The following is a 16,826-nucleotide window of genomic DNA, read 5'->3' as shown; positions in this document are numbered from 1 at the left end:
TAGCATAAGAAGTGAAACACGCAATCATGTTAATTTGACAAGGTAAAAGGAAAAAAAAACCTTCAGCTTCATACTTCTGAAACTCCAGCTATTCTTTTTTTTTTAAAGGCATTTTTCTTTCCTCGTTTGCACTACAGGAATTGCAGTGAGGATGCAACAGAGGCTTTTGGTACTCCAAGCATTTTAAAAACAGAACTAGAAAGTATCAAACTTGGCAAGTGACCTAGGTAAACACTTCCAGTCTTAAACCAAATTAGTAGGTTAGAATAAATTGCCAAAGCACAAGCATCCCTTGCAATCCAGTGAGTACTCATTTTTCCTTGTTTGCATAATAAATACTGCAGCTATATATATACACACACATATGCATATATATACATATATGAAGGAAGCAAGAGCACACGTGTTTTATAAACAAGAAATTCAAGCTGAAATTTCTCACTCTTCCTTCCGAAATTGAAGCGAGCCAAGCCCAGCCAAAACACTGTTATTACCCAGAACTATTTTGTCAAAAGCAAAAACAGAGCATCCACACATGGCAAGTTTTTGCACAAAAGCTGGGGGGGGGGGCAAAAAAACCAATCAAGAGCTTCAGGAGTTGCCAGAAGTATCAGTTTTCCAATATTCAAGTACGGTTTATGTTAACACTTCATCCATGTGAATGTTATACTCTTCAATCATTTGTTACTCTTTCATCTGCTTTGCACCAGGAAAAACATGTCCTGCACTTGAAAGACTTGGAACAGCCCATTTCTCGCTGCTCCCATGTACCATTGTGTTCTTCCCAAGTAATCCCTGTTACCAGCACTGTTCCCAAATATTTATGAATCCCTTTGCAGCCAATAAGAGGCTGTAGACTGCATGGTTCTAATACAGTACGTCTGCAGTGTTGATCAGCACTTCAAGAACTGCATCCTTCTCAGAGTCATCCTGTGGGACAACCTCGATGCCAACATTCAAGAATGGAAAAGCTGCTGGTATATAACAATTGTGTGAAGTTATACTTTGCAGAGGTATTCCCTTTGAAACCAGAAGCTCTACCTCTATCCATGTGTCAAGCTTTCTTCAGGACAGACATCCACATTTTACAGACATGCGAAGCAACACGCGCCAAGTCTGAAGTCACCAAATAAACACATAACCGGGAGTTGTGTTAGGGCCACAAAGATGATTAAGGGAGTGGAGCATCTCCCTTATGAGGAAAGGCTGAGGGAGCTGGGTCTCTTTAGCTTGGAGAAGAGGAGACTGAGGGGTGACCTCATTAATGTTTATAAATATATAAAGGGTGGGTGTCACGAGGATGGAGCCAGGCTCTTCTCGGTGACAACCAACAGTAAGACAAGGGGTAATGGGTCCAAGCTGGAACACAAGAGGTTCCACTTAAATGTGAGAAGAAACTTCTTCTCAGTGAGGGTGACAGAACACTGGAACAGGCTGCCCAGGGGGGTTGTGGATTCTCCTTCTCTGGAGACATTCAAAACCCGCCTGGACGCCTTCCTTTGTAACCTCACCTAAGTTTTCCTGCTCTGGCAGGGGGATTGGACTAGATGATCTTTTGAGGTCCCTTCCAATCCCTAACATTCTGTGATTCTGTGATTGTGCGATGCTGTGACTGCTGACTCCTCCATGCTTGTTCAAATACTGAATACTCCACGCTGACAAAAGGAATCATTTACAGAAGTGGTGAGTAACCTTTTCATAATTGCTCACTCAGTTTTTTCAAAAGCATCTTCCTCTCCCTTACACTTATAGAATTATTTAAAAAGCATGAACCCATTAAACATTTGCCTCAGTCTGCCCTCAACAATAGCCTCAAGAGATAAAAATTCTCATTCGTTTCAACAGAGGCCCTATTGATTCCGCTGTCACGGAATATAACTATTTTCTGCTCGTGCTGCTGCAGAACAGAGCATTCTGTCACAGAGCTATACGTTTATTTTCTTTCCTGTTTCTTTACAGCAGCTTTGTAACCGCGGTTTCTCACACCCCACCGTGGAGCTTTCAACAGCCAAGGTGCAGATAAATCCACTCCACGCACTCCTACACAAGAGGGTTAATGCAAAAAAGCAACAAAGGGTGGGCTCCAGCCTGCAGGCATTCACACCTGAATGGGGGGAACGCCCAGACTCTTCACTACCCAGTAAGAACACCCCAAAATGTAGGAGCCAGCTGGAGCTGAACTACCTGACTATATAGAAACCACCCACCACATCACCCAAATGCTTCTGGTTCTTCAGAAAAACAAAGTCAGAAGACTTACTACTGGCGAGTCTGTAAACGTGAAAGTCTCCAGGTGTGGAGCTTGGCTGTCGCCATAAAGAAGTAGCTCACTAAGAAGAGATTGTGAAGTGTCGTGAAATTTCAGCTGCTTTAGTAGTAAGGAAAGAGTATTTTTGAAATGGATTCACTAAGTGCAAGTTCGCTTCTAAATGCGACATATTTAGGGACAGGCTAAGCTAATTTCAAGAGCTACGTGAAGCTGCTTAGTCTCAGAAGACAACAGTGACAAAATAAGAATTCTTCATCTCCTCGCTACTACCTGTACACTGTACGCTGCCATCCGCCAACTGATTTTCTGTAGTAGGCAGCTCCTTGTCCTGCTGAATTCAAATGTTTCCAGTCCTAGCAGAATATTCTGACAGCCTTATAAATCTCCTCTTAACCTCCCTACTTGCCTGATCCTCAGCGGTATAAGGACTCTTTTTCCAGTATCCTGAACAGTTTCAGTGGTAACTCGTGCTTGAGCACTTACATCTGGTTCAAACAAGCACCACACTGTTGCGTGGTTTTCATACCAGCCCTTGCAGCCTCTGGGTTCCTCACATCTGTCTTGCATTTGTAATATTATTACAGCTTTACTTTCCATTTTACTAGTTTAATTTCATATACTGTTTACTTGATCTCGGGTATGATTTTGCTGCAAAGGACATCACCCTCCTCCTTATCCGTATGAGTGTGCTTCATTTGAGCTTACAGAGTCCTGCAGTTTTCTCGTTCACAGATTCACCCATATATAGGAGAAAATTGCTTATACAGGTTTTTTTTCCCCCTAAATTGCAAAGGTCAACTCTTAATACTTCATAAAAACATAGAGGAAAAAAAATACAGAAGCTTGAGCAGTTCTCCTATAAAAACTTTAAAACAACGGCAAAAGCTTTAAGAGTGCACTGGAAGGTGAGCAGGGAGAACAAGGTATCAATATTTAATCTACTGCTAAAAATGGAGCATCAAAGCTGCATCAGGGTGGCATAACATTGCAGCTGGTTCCATTTTCATGTTCTTACATTAAGAAACCAGATTTTCCTTTTGCATTATGTATTAAATAGTACATATTTCAGAATCTCAGAAAATAATCTCTAAGCCTTGCTAAGCCTTTATAATTGAAAAAATTGCATTTAGCCTTTTACAGGCTACACATACATGAAATATTAAATTCAAAGGCAGAGCTAACACTAATTTCTTGATAGCCCCTTCTGATATATACCCCTTCTCAAACTCACTACTTCTGGAAAATAGAGGGATCAATGTAACTAATATGGGTAACCTACATTCTTCATGTCTGAGCAAAGACAGTTCTGACTTTCTAGCCAGACAAATTCCTTTACTGAGAAAATTGCCACCATGTGACAACGAGCTGTTGTGTACATATTGCCTATCTGTAAGAACATAAAAAAACCCCCACGTAGTTATGTCTCAAAACATAGTGATGCATTCATCAGAAGTTCTGCAATGAAAATCTGGTTTTGCAGGTTGCTACAGACAGAAATGGCGTTTTCCCAGTTCAAAGCAGAACACTAGGGAACGGTCACTGCTTTCTAAGTTTTCAAATTAAGCTCACACACACCTCATTACATGACCTCTAAATACAGTCACGTAACACAAAAAGTATTCCTGTAAATTAATTAAGCCAGGCGCATGTTTAGACTGACAACATAATGCAGCCATCATTATGGGGCAGAAGGAAAGCTGGATGAAGATGAATTGGACATATTGTTAACAGAATACACTTTTGGCAGCCGAAGAGCAATTAAGATTAGAATTCTTAATCATCTCAACCATCTCCAAATTTGAGATAAGTGTATTAGCATGGGGAAGAATTAGTGGTAATGTCAAGTTTTGCAGCCATCATCAGTTTGAAACAGCAGGCTTAGCATTAGTATTGCACAACGTTGGCGTGAGTCTGCTCCCATGTACTGACTCAGATCCATCCGTGTACACAGAGATCTCCTCTTCCTCCAGCCCACACAAATTCTAAGAACTGCAAGGGAAGTTCTTGTTAAAAATGGGAGGGGAAAATATTTTTTAGAAGACATCCAGAGCAGAATACTGCCATACATTGCTGTAGCGTCACAGAACGCTCTGCAAACTGGTTTTACCTTATCCATTAATAAGTTACTCTACGCACTAAAATTAATCCCACAAATTACCTTTCGAAATAGCAGGTCACATCTCTACAGTATATCCGCGCATAATCAGAAAATGTAAAAGTTTGCCATACATCTCCTGTATTTGTTACAACTTCTCGTAGCTAAAATACAGGCAACTGTAGCTAGAAGTTCTACAACCTGCCTGGTGTCCATGATTAAAAGCTAAACGGGTGCTTACTCAAACTGTAACATCGCTGTTTGTAAAGCGCACAGGAGCTGTTTCCGTGCACAGAACGGATGCTGGTTCCGTACTCTGCTCCGGGATGGGGCAGAAAGCTCCATGAATGGCACTCAAGCACAGCAGAACTTGCTGATGGATTCTGGTAACAGCACAGCCCCCCGTGATTCCTCATTACTGCTGCAACGTATTTCACAGTGAACTCCACACAGATCTGGATGGATACAATCCCACCAAGCACCGTATTTCAACCCATTATTTATCTAAGCACAGGATTCCTTCAACGCCTTTCCTATATTGATTAACTGACCAATTCTGCGAGGATTTACAAGTCCATTATCATGGATGCTATTTTCTCCAGAACCTGCTCATTGGTTCTTCATACTCATTTGTGCCCTCCATGCTTTAAGTGTGTTTCCATTCTTTAATAAAATATGTTTCAGGTCACACCGTTAAGAGTTATCATCACAAAGTAACAGTACAGGAACACTGAAAAAAAACGCACCACGAACCTATTCTTCCACTCAATATTTCTGAGCAACTAAACATCACATTAAAAAAATGATAATAAAAGAGACCCTAATTCCAAAATACATCTTGGTTTTGTCAGCTAGTGTAGATTTTAAAATTCAGATGCTTGCATTTTAGTTGTCTACCATTACTAGCAAATTAAAGCTATGAACAAATGCTGCGTAGGCAACAAATAATTCTACTAACATGCCAACAATCACTTTAATCTCTTCCACTTAACAACTCATGAACCTTTTATGAACATAATCTTCTAGAAGGTAACCGGTAATACAAGATAATCCCAGTACAAGTTTAATTAAAAATACAAACTACATATAGCTCCATGCCTACCAACTCTTTCATGCTGAAAAATCAAGAGTGGCTGTTATTAATAGGTCTGTTAATGTGGCAAACTGAAGTGCACAGAAACAAGCTAAAGCAGCATTCAACAAACCATTTCACACTGGAAAAAAACAGTTTCCACAAATTATAACTTGCCTTAGCATAAGCATTAACAACCCTATTTTAAATAGCTGAATTGAAGTACACTTGCACAGTTATGGATCCTACTCTTTTAAAGAAAATCCAATACAAGATTATTTGTTGTTACAGGCTACAATGGAATCAATCTAATTTTTTTTTTTAAAAAGGCAATTTTCCTTCAAGAAACATAGAATTTGAGCCACTTGGCTGTCAGATGCAAGTCAACACACATTTCATTTGAGTTTTGAATGCCAAGAACCTTATTTGACTGGACATAAAATACATTCGTTATTTTTAAACATACCTCATGTCATCATTTAGCCAGAGCCCTGTAATCCTAACTGGGGAGCTCTTTTCACCTCAAAAAGCTGATCAGAAGACAGGTCTTTACGGTTTTGTTTAAGTGTTGGCTTGCTTCCACAAACACATTTTGCACTCCCCAGCTCCCCTAGCAATCATCTCCACAGCTCTTTCCCCTTTCAAACCCAGTCAGAAATATTTCAAACTCCCTGAAAGCTTTTTCTTTTTTTGCTCACCTGCACCACTTGCCTGGGACAAGCACTAACTAGTCCTGTGGGGCCAGCACTGACCACCCAATGGACACCCCGTGGCCACATACGCATCCAGCTCCTCGCTCCTCTGACCAAGAATAAAGTCCAAATTTTTATGCTACCATTTTACATGGTGATAACCATCAAACCTGTCACCAATACCCAAGTGGCACCTGTTTCCCAAACCTGCATCAATTTCTCACCTCAAAGACTTCGGCTGTGTAATTCTGAGCTTTGTAGTTATTCAAAGTCACAAAAGGAATTCTCTTTAACGTTTAAAAGTAAATATATCTATAACGAACTATCTTGACACATGTAGAATAAAGTGATGTGTAGGTGAGCTGTGACTTTCTTTTTGTTGAGAAGCACATTCCTCAAGCCTGTAGGGTTTTGATATAATCTCCTTTTGGATTAGATTATGCCATGATGAAAGGCAGGTATGGGCTCTTTTCACAGCGAGAAAACAGCAAGGAATCCCACGCTGGAGAAAAAAAAAAATAAATACGTGCACACCAAGCAAAATTAAACCTTGTAATCTAATGCAGATTTCTTTAAACACGTGTCAGCTATGACACTTCACTGAGAACTAAATGCGTAGCAAATATTTTTGCCTCCTACAAGACAGCATCAAATATTAGACACAGCTAAATTAGTTACCACTCCAGAGGAACACGGGTTTCCTCAAGATCGACAAAAAAGCAAGACTATACAAAGCCTTTCTTTTCAGGAATATACTCAATCATAACGGACAAATGTAATTCAGGTGGATATCCAGCTTCTCCTGGGATTGGGGAAGGGTGCTATTGCTCCTAGGAAGTTCTTCCACATTTTGAAACCAACTCCTTTAGATGTTGTACTGTCCCAGCATCCATCAGCTCCCCTCTCTTCAATGGTTTGATGCATTTCATTACCCAGTGCTACCCCCAAACGTCAGACATTCTGCACACCCTTTAAGCAGCTTCTCACTAATGTGAACATTTCCAATACAAGCTTCTGCAGCGTTCAGTCCCCATAGTAGTAGAGGCTTGTTTTGATACCAGTGGTTTAAAAAAAATTAAAAGAAAAAACAAAATCATACTGTGCTATAGAGACAACACTTACAGCCCACCCTGACAGCCAATTTATCTACAGCCCAAATTCATAGCTAATCAAGTCACTAGAGCAAGCGTATCAGCCACGTACCACGCTCTGCTGGTTCCTTCTGACAAACACTTAACGTCTGCAGTCTTCTGAAACACAAGGCATTTTTCCACAGCTACAAAAGTCAGATTGTGCTATGGATGACTAGCCCCTAAAGTCCTATTTCTGCAAGTAGGAACTGATGACCTGAGAACTGTTAACATCAAGGAACTAAGCAGGCAACAACCTCAAAGGGATGTTTAAGTGATGCTACCCAAATAGGTTCTTCCCACATAAAAATCCACTGCTTTCAAAATTGGAAATACTTTTTAATCACTATTTGTCTGAACTTAAATATTGAAGACATTGAAGACAAGGGCTCTGCTGCTACAGTGAAGTGGTGCTTTTAAGGTACCTTTTAAGAAGAAGAAACCCTCTTTCCCCCAGATATGCTCCTGAAAATTGTTTGTACGATGTCAAGTTTTACTTTAAAGTCTAAAGAATATTTTGGCTTTCCTTGTGACACCAGCTGCCTACAGCCACCACCTTTTCTCCTAATCACAGCCCAGACAAAAAGGCAATACAAGTTCAAACCCACATCCAGCCACGCAGAGAACAGACCTGGTTGGAATTCAAACCGGAACTTCAGATCCCAGAAGGCTCCGGCTGTTTTCTGCACTGCAAGTATTAATCTCTTCTGCCTGATCTTCTTCTCTGGAGCCCGTCCCTCCTCTCACCTGGGGGCAGGGGGGAGAGCAACCCAGACAGAATACTAATTTTATTCTTCTTTATACACCCACTGAACCACAGACTGATTTTAAAGAACCATATTTAAATGAGCTTCAAATTGTGCTCCTACTGAACTAGATTCTAAAGAACATAGTTTTACTAAAAGTAAACCCATACATAGGAAATCACCTTCTGGCTTTCCTGAGCTTACTGATGGGTGATGCCACCTCTTTCCATCTTGGAAGGCTCATTCAACATTTATAGCTTTGCCTTTGTACACCTGAAAGCAAAATCCCAATTTCATTCACTTTGAGGTAGAGGGAATGTTTTTCCAAATGTATTTCCAGTATTGATTCAGAACTGCTCTCTGAATGAGCAAATAGTCAATTAGTAACGAGAGGGAGACTGAGTACAGGAGCTCTCCATTAGTAATACCTGGAGACATCCTGCTATTACAAAGCATAAAGACATATTTTCTGCTAAAAGCACAAATAAGTAAACCAGGGAGTAAGAAATTACAGCTACGAAGCTTCTTTTAAAGGCAAACTTGATTCAGGATAAGAATTCTAGCATACAACAGTACTGAGAACCATGGAAAATAGCAAGCTAGAAATTTATGCTAAAACTTAAGAAAATTTAACAGAATTCAAATTTTGCAGCTAATAGAACAGGCATTTGAAAAAAATAATAATTTCCATTCAGTACTGAAGAACTAGATATTTTTCTACAGCTGCTGTTACCAGAAGATCCTTAACTACTTTGATACGGAGAAGTAATACCAAATAGATACTGATGATACATCAAGACAGAAAGCAACAACTGCAAAGATATAACAGAAAGTTGCCAGAGTTAGACTTGGAAGTAAAAGAGCAACCAGGTTCCTGAGACTTTATCTATTGTTCCTGTAACCCACTGTTGACCATAAACTGCCATTCATTAAAAAAATCCTCACCTATTTCATCATTATTTTATAGCTTGCTGGTCCTCTATACCAAACAACACCATTCTACAGAAAGCAAGCCAAGGGTTTGCCACAGCACAGATTTTCATGGTTCTGAGCTATCAAGTTCTCTCTGTATTTGGGGGTGGCCAAGCTCCCACGTTTGGGAGGATATTTTTGCTTTTCAAGCATTAACTAGCTATTTCATGATCGTGGCAAAGAGGAAACATGAAGTGTATGACTAAGATAACACGCATTTTCAGATTAGCAAACAGATATGAAAAGTTAGCATTTTCATCTTGCTTAACATCTATAAAACTTCCTGATCGCAATGACAAAGTGTCATCACACCTATTCCATAAGCAGAACACCACAACTGCAATGAGCAGTTCAGCTCGAGGTCACACAACAAGTTGTGGGGTTTTTTTAAAGTGCCTGGAACACAATCCAAATATTGTGATACCAATGACATCTGAATTCTTGTTCTGAATTACCAACATGCAATCTTTCCAGCCTCTCTTGTTGTCTGCTTGTAGCACAACTCTTTATCATCTTCAGGAATTAAATATATGACCTAATTAAAATATCTTTGGGATTTAATACATGAAACATGTTTAATTTCAAATGGAATGTTATAAACGGGAGGCCTCGTACATTAATAATCCCTCCCAGCCTTTGTTTCTATTCAAGAAGATCTAACATGTGCATTTGGGCCTCAGAAAAGTCCCAGCAAGGAAAAATGTGAATATAACTTATCAGGACTCGGAAGACTTCACTAAACATACGCTGAAGTAATTACTTTCCACATCGTACTAAACTTGTACTTTGGGACAAAAGCTATGGAAGGAGTTGTTTGATGAATAATTAGTGCGGAGAAGAGAATGGGGCTCTCGTTAATTGAAGCAAGCCTGCACGGAGGGAAGTGACAGACAATGAGAATCCAAGTGGAGCCAGCTACATTTTTCATGTATTACAGACATGGAAAGAGAAGGATGCAGTCAGAGAATAAAATTCAACAATAAAAGGCCAAGCCTATTCAACATGAAGAGAAGCAGGAAATGCAAATGAATGACTTTTTCCAACCAGAAGAATATTTACAAATAAAATGCATTAGGAATTGAACAGACAGCTGAAACCAGTTGACGGCTCTTACTGGCCAGGCATTTGCCTCACAGAAATCCATAAATATACAGATACCTTTAAGTTCATTCTATCATTGGTAAAGTCTCTCAGCTTAAGGGTTCACGTTAGAAGGCAAGTAGCATAATTCAGTGGTCTAAGGAGCAGTCGGAGGCAGGTCTATTAAGTTTCACAAAAATGAATGACCTTGGAGACACAAATTAGATTTCCTGCATCTCACTCCCAGTTTGTAAAAACGAGGATTAAGTGTCTAAGTGTCCCACGCTGACCTCATTAGAAGATCTCTACTGGAGACATCACAATCCTTTCTATACAAGATGTACCATCCTGGCACAGAGATATCAGGTACCAGAAGAACACAGAACTATTGTTAAATTGTGCGTTTTGTTCACTTAAAAAAACCTGTGGTCTTTCCCATTTTTAAATTTACTAAGAACAAGGAGCAAGCCCAAGCGTTCTTTGCAGAATCCTGTCAGATACTGGGCCTTTACCAGGTACATTTTAAGCAACTTCACCATGTACGTTCATACTTCTACTTCCATACTTAGAAGTTTCTTTCAAACTCTTAAGTTCAGACTTCAGTTCTAGATCCCCCTCCCTCCCAAATTCCCTTATCCTCTCATTTCATGCCAGTAACTGCTGGTGCACAATAATTTCAAACAAACCTGCCACACCAGTCATCTCAGCAATAACCAACATTCCTGAAAGTTTTGTGCAAACTAGCAGACGGACAGGAAAAAACTTCCTAATTAATTACATCCCCACTGGGGTACGGCCGGACAGGAACCAGCATTTTATGTTTTGCTGGCAGCCAGCTCGGCCGTAGGCACATCCAAGTGTTACGAAGGACAAGGGAAAATGTAGCTGGCAACAGGGATGGAGGGGACAAACGTCAGGATTTTATAAGCTCTTGTCTCCTCAGAAGAACTTGTAGAACATAAGCTCCATTAGTACTGCTGGTCATGGAAATAAGTTCACCCTACAGAAAAGATCACGTAACATCCATCACTCCAAAGCAGAAATCCTGTTACATGTTTGAAACATGCCAACATTGACTCTCAGTATCAGAGACTGATAATAGCATGATAACATTTTAATATAGACAAGTAGATTAAATACACAGATTAACTAAGACCTCAAAGTGAAGGAGCACTCATTTTCTTCCACTTATCTCGAATCTTAGAACACTGAACTAGCCTCTCGCTCCTGTTCTGCAGGAAGAACAAAAGACAACCTACGTGTTCAAAGAAATACCCACTTTTTGATAAATCATAAAAATTTACTTTTTAATCTATCAAATTTATGCAATACCCACACTGATCTACCTTTTCAGAGACACACTTTTAATAGAATTAAGATGCCAAATAAAAACACAATCCTCTACGCCTAGAACTCCGAATAACACCATCAGCTCTGACACAGTGCATTTCCTGCACACATTTCTAAGAATTTCACAAAAAAAAAAAAAAAGGTGAACATGCTGCCCATTAGGCATAGAGGGAAAACTGATGTCTGTATCCAAGCCAGTTTCACTTTTCTCTAGGTCAATGTACTATTCTGGATGCTCAGTTAACTAAACAGACATTTGGATTTTAAAAAACCCACACTAAAAAAAACCCAAACAAACACCACCTATTGAGACAGGAATAGTCAGCTAATATTTCGATCTGTTTTGGTTTTTTGTTCAGCCACTAACAGCGATTCCTTGCCCCAGCAGACTTCTAAATCAAAAGCAGGCAGCGTGGTATTCATATCTTGTTTGCTCCTTTGTTCATACATCAGCCTCTCTGAAAAGAGCAGTTGGGCACAGCTACCAACACCATAAAAGCTCGTGTGAAATGCCGCTGGTAAACCGAACCAAGAGCACAAAACTGTGCTGTAGATCCTGCTCCCTCACACCTCCTATCACTCCATAAAGTGCCTGGATTTTCCTCCTAACAACTTGCTGGAGAAGCCATTTCCAAACTGCGTCTAATCACACTCGCCGGCCCCCGATGGCTCCCACCCCAGCAGTGCCAACCCCACACACCTCCCCATTGCCCTCTTGCAATAAAACAAGCTTCACTTCAAGCAGCTTTAAAAAAAGCACACTAAATAAACAGGTCTCCAACCAATAGGGGGTTTGTTCTGTCCTGGTTCCAAGACGGGTCTTTTTTTTTTTTAAAAAAAAAAAAAAGCCATATTTTAAGCCTACTGATTTAAACCGAAACTCTGAGCTAAAATCGGATACTATGCATCCCTTTAAGTCAAGCAGGATGATTTGTTTAGATTTCACACAAATGAAACAACTGCAATATGTTTCCATAGCAAAACCAGAGTGAAAAATAGCCGAACCTTAAAAATAGGTAGTCTAACCAGGATCCCATCCTGGGAAAAAAATATAACCTGTACATATTAGAAAGTTTCAGAGGTTTGGGGTTTTTTTGAACCATTAACTCCAACCCCGACCATCCCTTTTAAATGTACGTAGTTGCTCACTCATCTCATTCCAGGCCTACATAATAACTAATTGTTTGCCAATTGTCACTATTTTTTAAACTAGAAATTAACTATAATTCAGGCACTGTATTCATATGCCAACACGTTACTGAAGCTTAGTGTCCTTAAATATGGCACATAATGAAATCAAAGCTACCCTCAGGCAACCTTAATGTACAAACAGCTCTGCTGAGATGATCACACAGGTTCTGCTGAGCCATTACACAGCCCCTAACACGCACTTGCAAAAGTCTATATGCTCATCGCACACTTTTTTTCCCCCACTCCCAAAAGTGAAATAACTTCTTTATGGGCAAAACAACTACCCAGTACGGATAGAACAGAAAGATGCATTTTGTAGCGATGAAAGTAAATTTACAAACACCGTGTTATTTAAAAAAAAAAAAGTCAATTATTAAACTGCAACATCAGAATGTCATTTTTCTCACCCAAGCTGTAATCAGCATTGAGAATTACACACACTGTATCTCTTCACACTCATGAATGTTGGTGATTATTGGCCTTTTGCTGCAGCGGAGCTGAATCTATACCCACAACTCCACAGGATGGACTTCTGCACGCATACAAAACCCCCACTAATGCAAAACCAACGCCTGCATGCAAATAAATCACTATTTGTTAACCCAGCTATGTAATTACAGTTGAAGACAGGTCTGTCTCTCCCAGCTCTTTCTGCCTGAGAAATGCTTCCCATTTTGCACAGGGATAGCGAGAGCTTTGTGCAGATGGAGAGTCACCCCACAGTACAAATTCACATGCCAAAGGAATCACAAAGCCACAGAGAGGCAGCAGAAGTGTTGCTCTGTACCGCTCGGTGAACTCAATCGCAGCATTCATGCAGACAATAGCCTACAAGAATGTTAAAATTACCACTAGCCACACCAAAGCTATATGAGTGGCAGAAAAATATTTTAAAAGTGTTCTCAATCCAGAGGCAATCGCCACGTTTTATGCAGGTAAGGGAACTGAAGCAATTTACCCCGTTATACACTGAAATCAGCTAAAGACTCCAAAACAAAACTAAGAGGCCGCACGATTCAACTGTGACAGTCCCTGCTGCCTCTTTCCCAAAGGATCTGGCACACCGGCATCTTTTCCTCAACACCCACGTGTTATTTGTACTCCCTCCCGCATACCCCAGGATCACCAGCTTTGGAGTTATCAGCGAGCTGAGATGTTCCCATAGCCCAGGAACCCAAACTAGAGCAGCTCAAGCCCTTGCACAGTTTCAGCGCAGGCTACAGCAGGTCCTTATGGGTCCCTTCCAACTCGAGATATGCTAAGATTCCACAACTGGGGGTGGGGGGGGTTTGTTTGCTTGTTCGTTTTTACAGATGCTGCTGTAAAAACCAGAAACATTAAACAATCTTCAAGAAAGGAAGCCACATACACCAAAATCAACTTCAAACCTCCGCACGCTTCCTTTTACTTTTGTCACCCAACGCATTTATCTGAAGAATTCTCCCCTGCCGGCAGTTTTCCCTGCACACCCTCCAGACCAAACACCCCAAAGCTAAGACACAAATCTGAAGTGAGGTAATTCTGATTTCAAGCCAGCCGGGGTTTTCATCAAGGGGGAGAAGGTAGAACATGAAGCAAAGTTGTGAGGGGTTCACCAGAGTGAACTTCCCTGGCTCACCTCGTGTGCTCCCTCTCTCTTTACATCTTCACTCCCAGCCAGACAGAGCAGCACCGGGAGGGGAGGAGGAAAGAACACGCACAATGTTTTGGCGCCCTTTAGCTTCCGATTCACTGTTTTGCTTTTTTTTTTGCAAGGTTACCGAAAGGCCATTCTGGGGAAGGAGGAAAGAGGCAGAAAATGCTTCCCGTTCTCTACCCTTTCACTTCTGGAAAGAAACAGATGCGGTGTTTGAGAGCACGGTCCCAAACGCAGCGGAGTGTACGGCCAAGAACAATGAGCTCCCAGCCTGGGCATTGTGTGCATCCACCTCCGCTTCCCTCCAGACCTCAGCAACCAACACAACAAACCTCCAAAATGGCCCTTCATCCAAAACAGGTCACTGAAATCAACCCCCGTTCATAGTTCATGGTGGAAACTCAAGGAGGAAAAAACAAGATAAAATGTATTTACTAGAAGTGCCTTTATTATTATAGAAACGCTCCCACCCCTCTTAACCACCTTGGATTTCCCAGTTCTAAGGCAGCAGTGTACAAAAAAAAAGCCCAAAATGTTTGGCTCGTAATACTAGAATTACAACAAAAATATTATACATTGCACATCAATCGGAAATTTGGCATGTGCCTTTTACAACCAACAACTATTTACTTTGACACAGTGTGCATTTTTATCTGGTTAAAATCCATATTTAAGGACAGGCATACTCTTTGAATTATGTCACTTCAGATTCGTTCCAAGCAAACATTTTTACTAAATACTAACAGTAAGAACTAGTGTCTGAGGCTCCTCATTTCATTTACATTGATGCAGAGGCAAAACAATATCTTTGATTTCAATAACTGTTCAATGTAACTCAGGAGTAAACAGACATCAGGCTGCTGACTGCATAAAAACGTTCTGAGCTTCTAATCTCCACCAACATTACTGCTTCGAGGAAAAACTCAGCATAAGAAGTCAGTAAATCAAAATAACTGCAACCAGTGTGTAAAAATAAATCCAAGGGAAGAGACTCTTCAACAATGAATCACATTGTTTTCTTCCCAGCAATTTCTTGAACAGCCAGTTTCAGCAATAAAGCCTCTAACGTCGTCTGCCTCCTACTACTTTTCTGATGCTGGTCATCTTCACGGTTTAGAAAGAGAAATGGGAGGGGGGAAAAAAGGAAAAAAAAAACCGAAACAACAAACCTCCTATGCTACTGAAAATGTTGTGATTCAACTCATTTGCACAAAATCTTCATTTCACAATTGAAACATAACGACAATAAGCGTTTCTTTCAAACGCCTAAAGCCGATTTCCTCCGTGGGTCCATTTAAGCTAAATATTTCCCCATTTCACGTTTATTTAAAAGGTCAACAAGTTTAAAAAAACCTCTCCCCGAGAACCCCCTCCTCTGTTGAGCGTTAAACAGACACGACACTCTCCAGGAAAATAAATAAATAAATGAATAAAATTTTTTTTTTTTTTTTTTTAAAAAAAGGCAAACAAATAGACACAGAGACAAAAAGCAGCCGCAGCCCCCCCGCGCCCCCTCCCGCCGCAGCAACACGACCAAGTCCGGAGCCACTTTCCCCGGCCCCGCCCGCAGCCCCGGCCCCCCCGCCCCAGCCCGGCCATTCTTCCCGGGGCTCCCCCCCACCCCTTGTCTCCCGCACTAATTAACACCGACAAACAAATCAATAAATCCACCCACACAAGGAGGGAAGGGCCTCACCCCCCACACACACACACACACACCCCCTCCCCACAACAAAACCCCCGGCAAGTTTCCCCCCGCTCCGCGCCCACCTACCTCCGCCGTTCGCTACACCATCCACGGCGGCTCCGTCGCGCTGCCGGGACAAAGCGGCGGCGGGAGCGGGGCGGGGGGGGCGGGAAGAGGCGGCGGAGCGGGAGCGCTTCCCCCCTCTTGGCCGGGCGGCGGCGGCGAGCGGCGGGGTCCCCGCGCGGTACCTCAGCAGCGGCAGCCCAGGGGCATCTTAACGGGGAGACAACGAGCGGGGCGGCGACCGGGGCGGGGGACCGCGGGGAGGGGGAAGGAGGAGGAGGAGGAGGAAGAGGAGGGGCGGCGGCGGGCTGGGGGTCCAGGCAGCGAGCGCTGCCTCCGCCTGCCTGCCTTCCCTCACGCACGCACGCACCGAACGGGCACCCAGCAACGCAGCCAGGCCGGAGCCACATGCCAGTATCCGGCTTCCCTATTGGAAGAGGGAGGGCACCCCGTGACCCGGCAGGAGGCCGGAACCAATCGGCGAAGTGGATGGAAGTGATTTAAAAGAATAGGGGGAAGGCGGAGGGGGGGCCCGGGCCGCTGCCGGGGAAGGGGCGCTGGGCCCGGGGGCACAAAGGCGGCCGGTTCCCGCTGCGGGTGTCCCACAGCCAGCCGGCGTGCGTGGGGCGAGGCCCCGGACACACAGACACCTGCGCCCCGGGCTGGTTTAACGATTGAATGTCAAAAGCAGCGGGGGGCGTTGGGTTTACGGTGCCTTCACCGCCTGCTGCGACAGAAAATAGCGGGGGGCGGGAGCCCCGTGGGGAGAGGAAACGGCCTCGAGTTGCACTGGGGAGGTTGAGGTTGGGTCTGGGGGACAATTTCTTCCCCAAAGGGCTGTGG

At 42.4% G+C, this 16,826-nt stretch overlaps 1 protein-coding gene across 3 annotated transcripts in view; it reads right to left on the bottom strand.

Moving 5' to 3' along the window:
- RERE (arginine-glutamic acid dipeptide repeats) overlaps window positions 1-16,330 on the bottom strand; it is a 169,361-nt gene extending 153,031 nt beyond the window's left edge. For 2 of the 3 annotated variants that reach the window (XM_065649830.1, XM_065649832.1), the window contains exon 1: window positions 16,008-16,330. The gene's annotated coding sequence lies outside the window, so the exon portion shown is untranslated. The remainder of the gene's footprint in view (window positions 1-16,007) is intronic. The other variant, XM_065649831.1, reaches the window with a different exon arrangement.
- Window positions 16,331-16,826: the final 496 nt, after the last annotated feature.

The sequence above is a fragment of the Caloenas nicobarica genome, chromosome 22, assembly GCF_036013445.1.
Source record: "Caloenas nicobarica isolate bCalNic1 chromosome 22, bCalNic1.hap1, whole genome shotgun sequence".
In the NCBI taxonomy this organism is placed as follows: domain Eukaryota; kingdom Metazoa; phylum Chordata; class Aves; order Columbiformes; family Columbidae; genus Caloenas; species Caloenas nicobarica.
The sequence above is the reverse complement of the archived record's forward strand: the minus strand, read 5'-3'. Positions and strand labels throughout refer to the sequence as shown.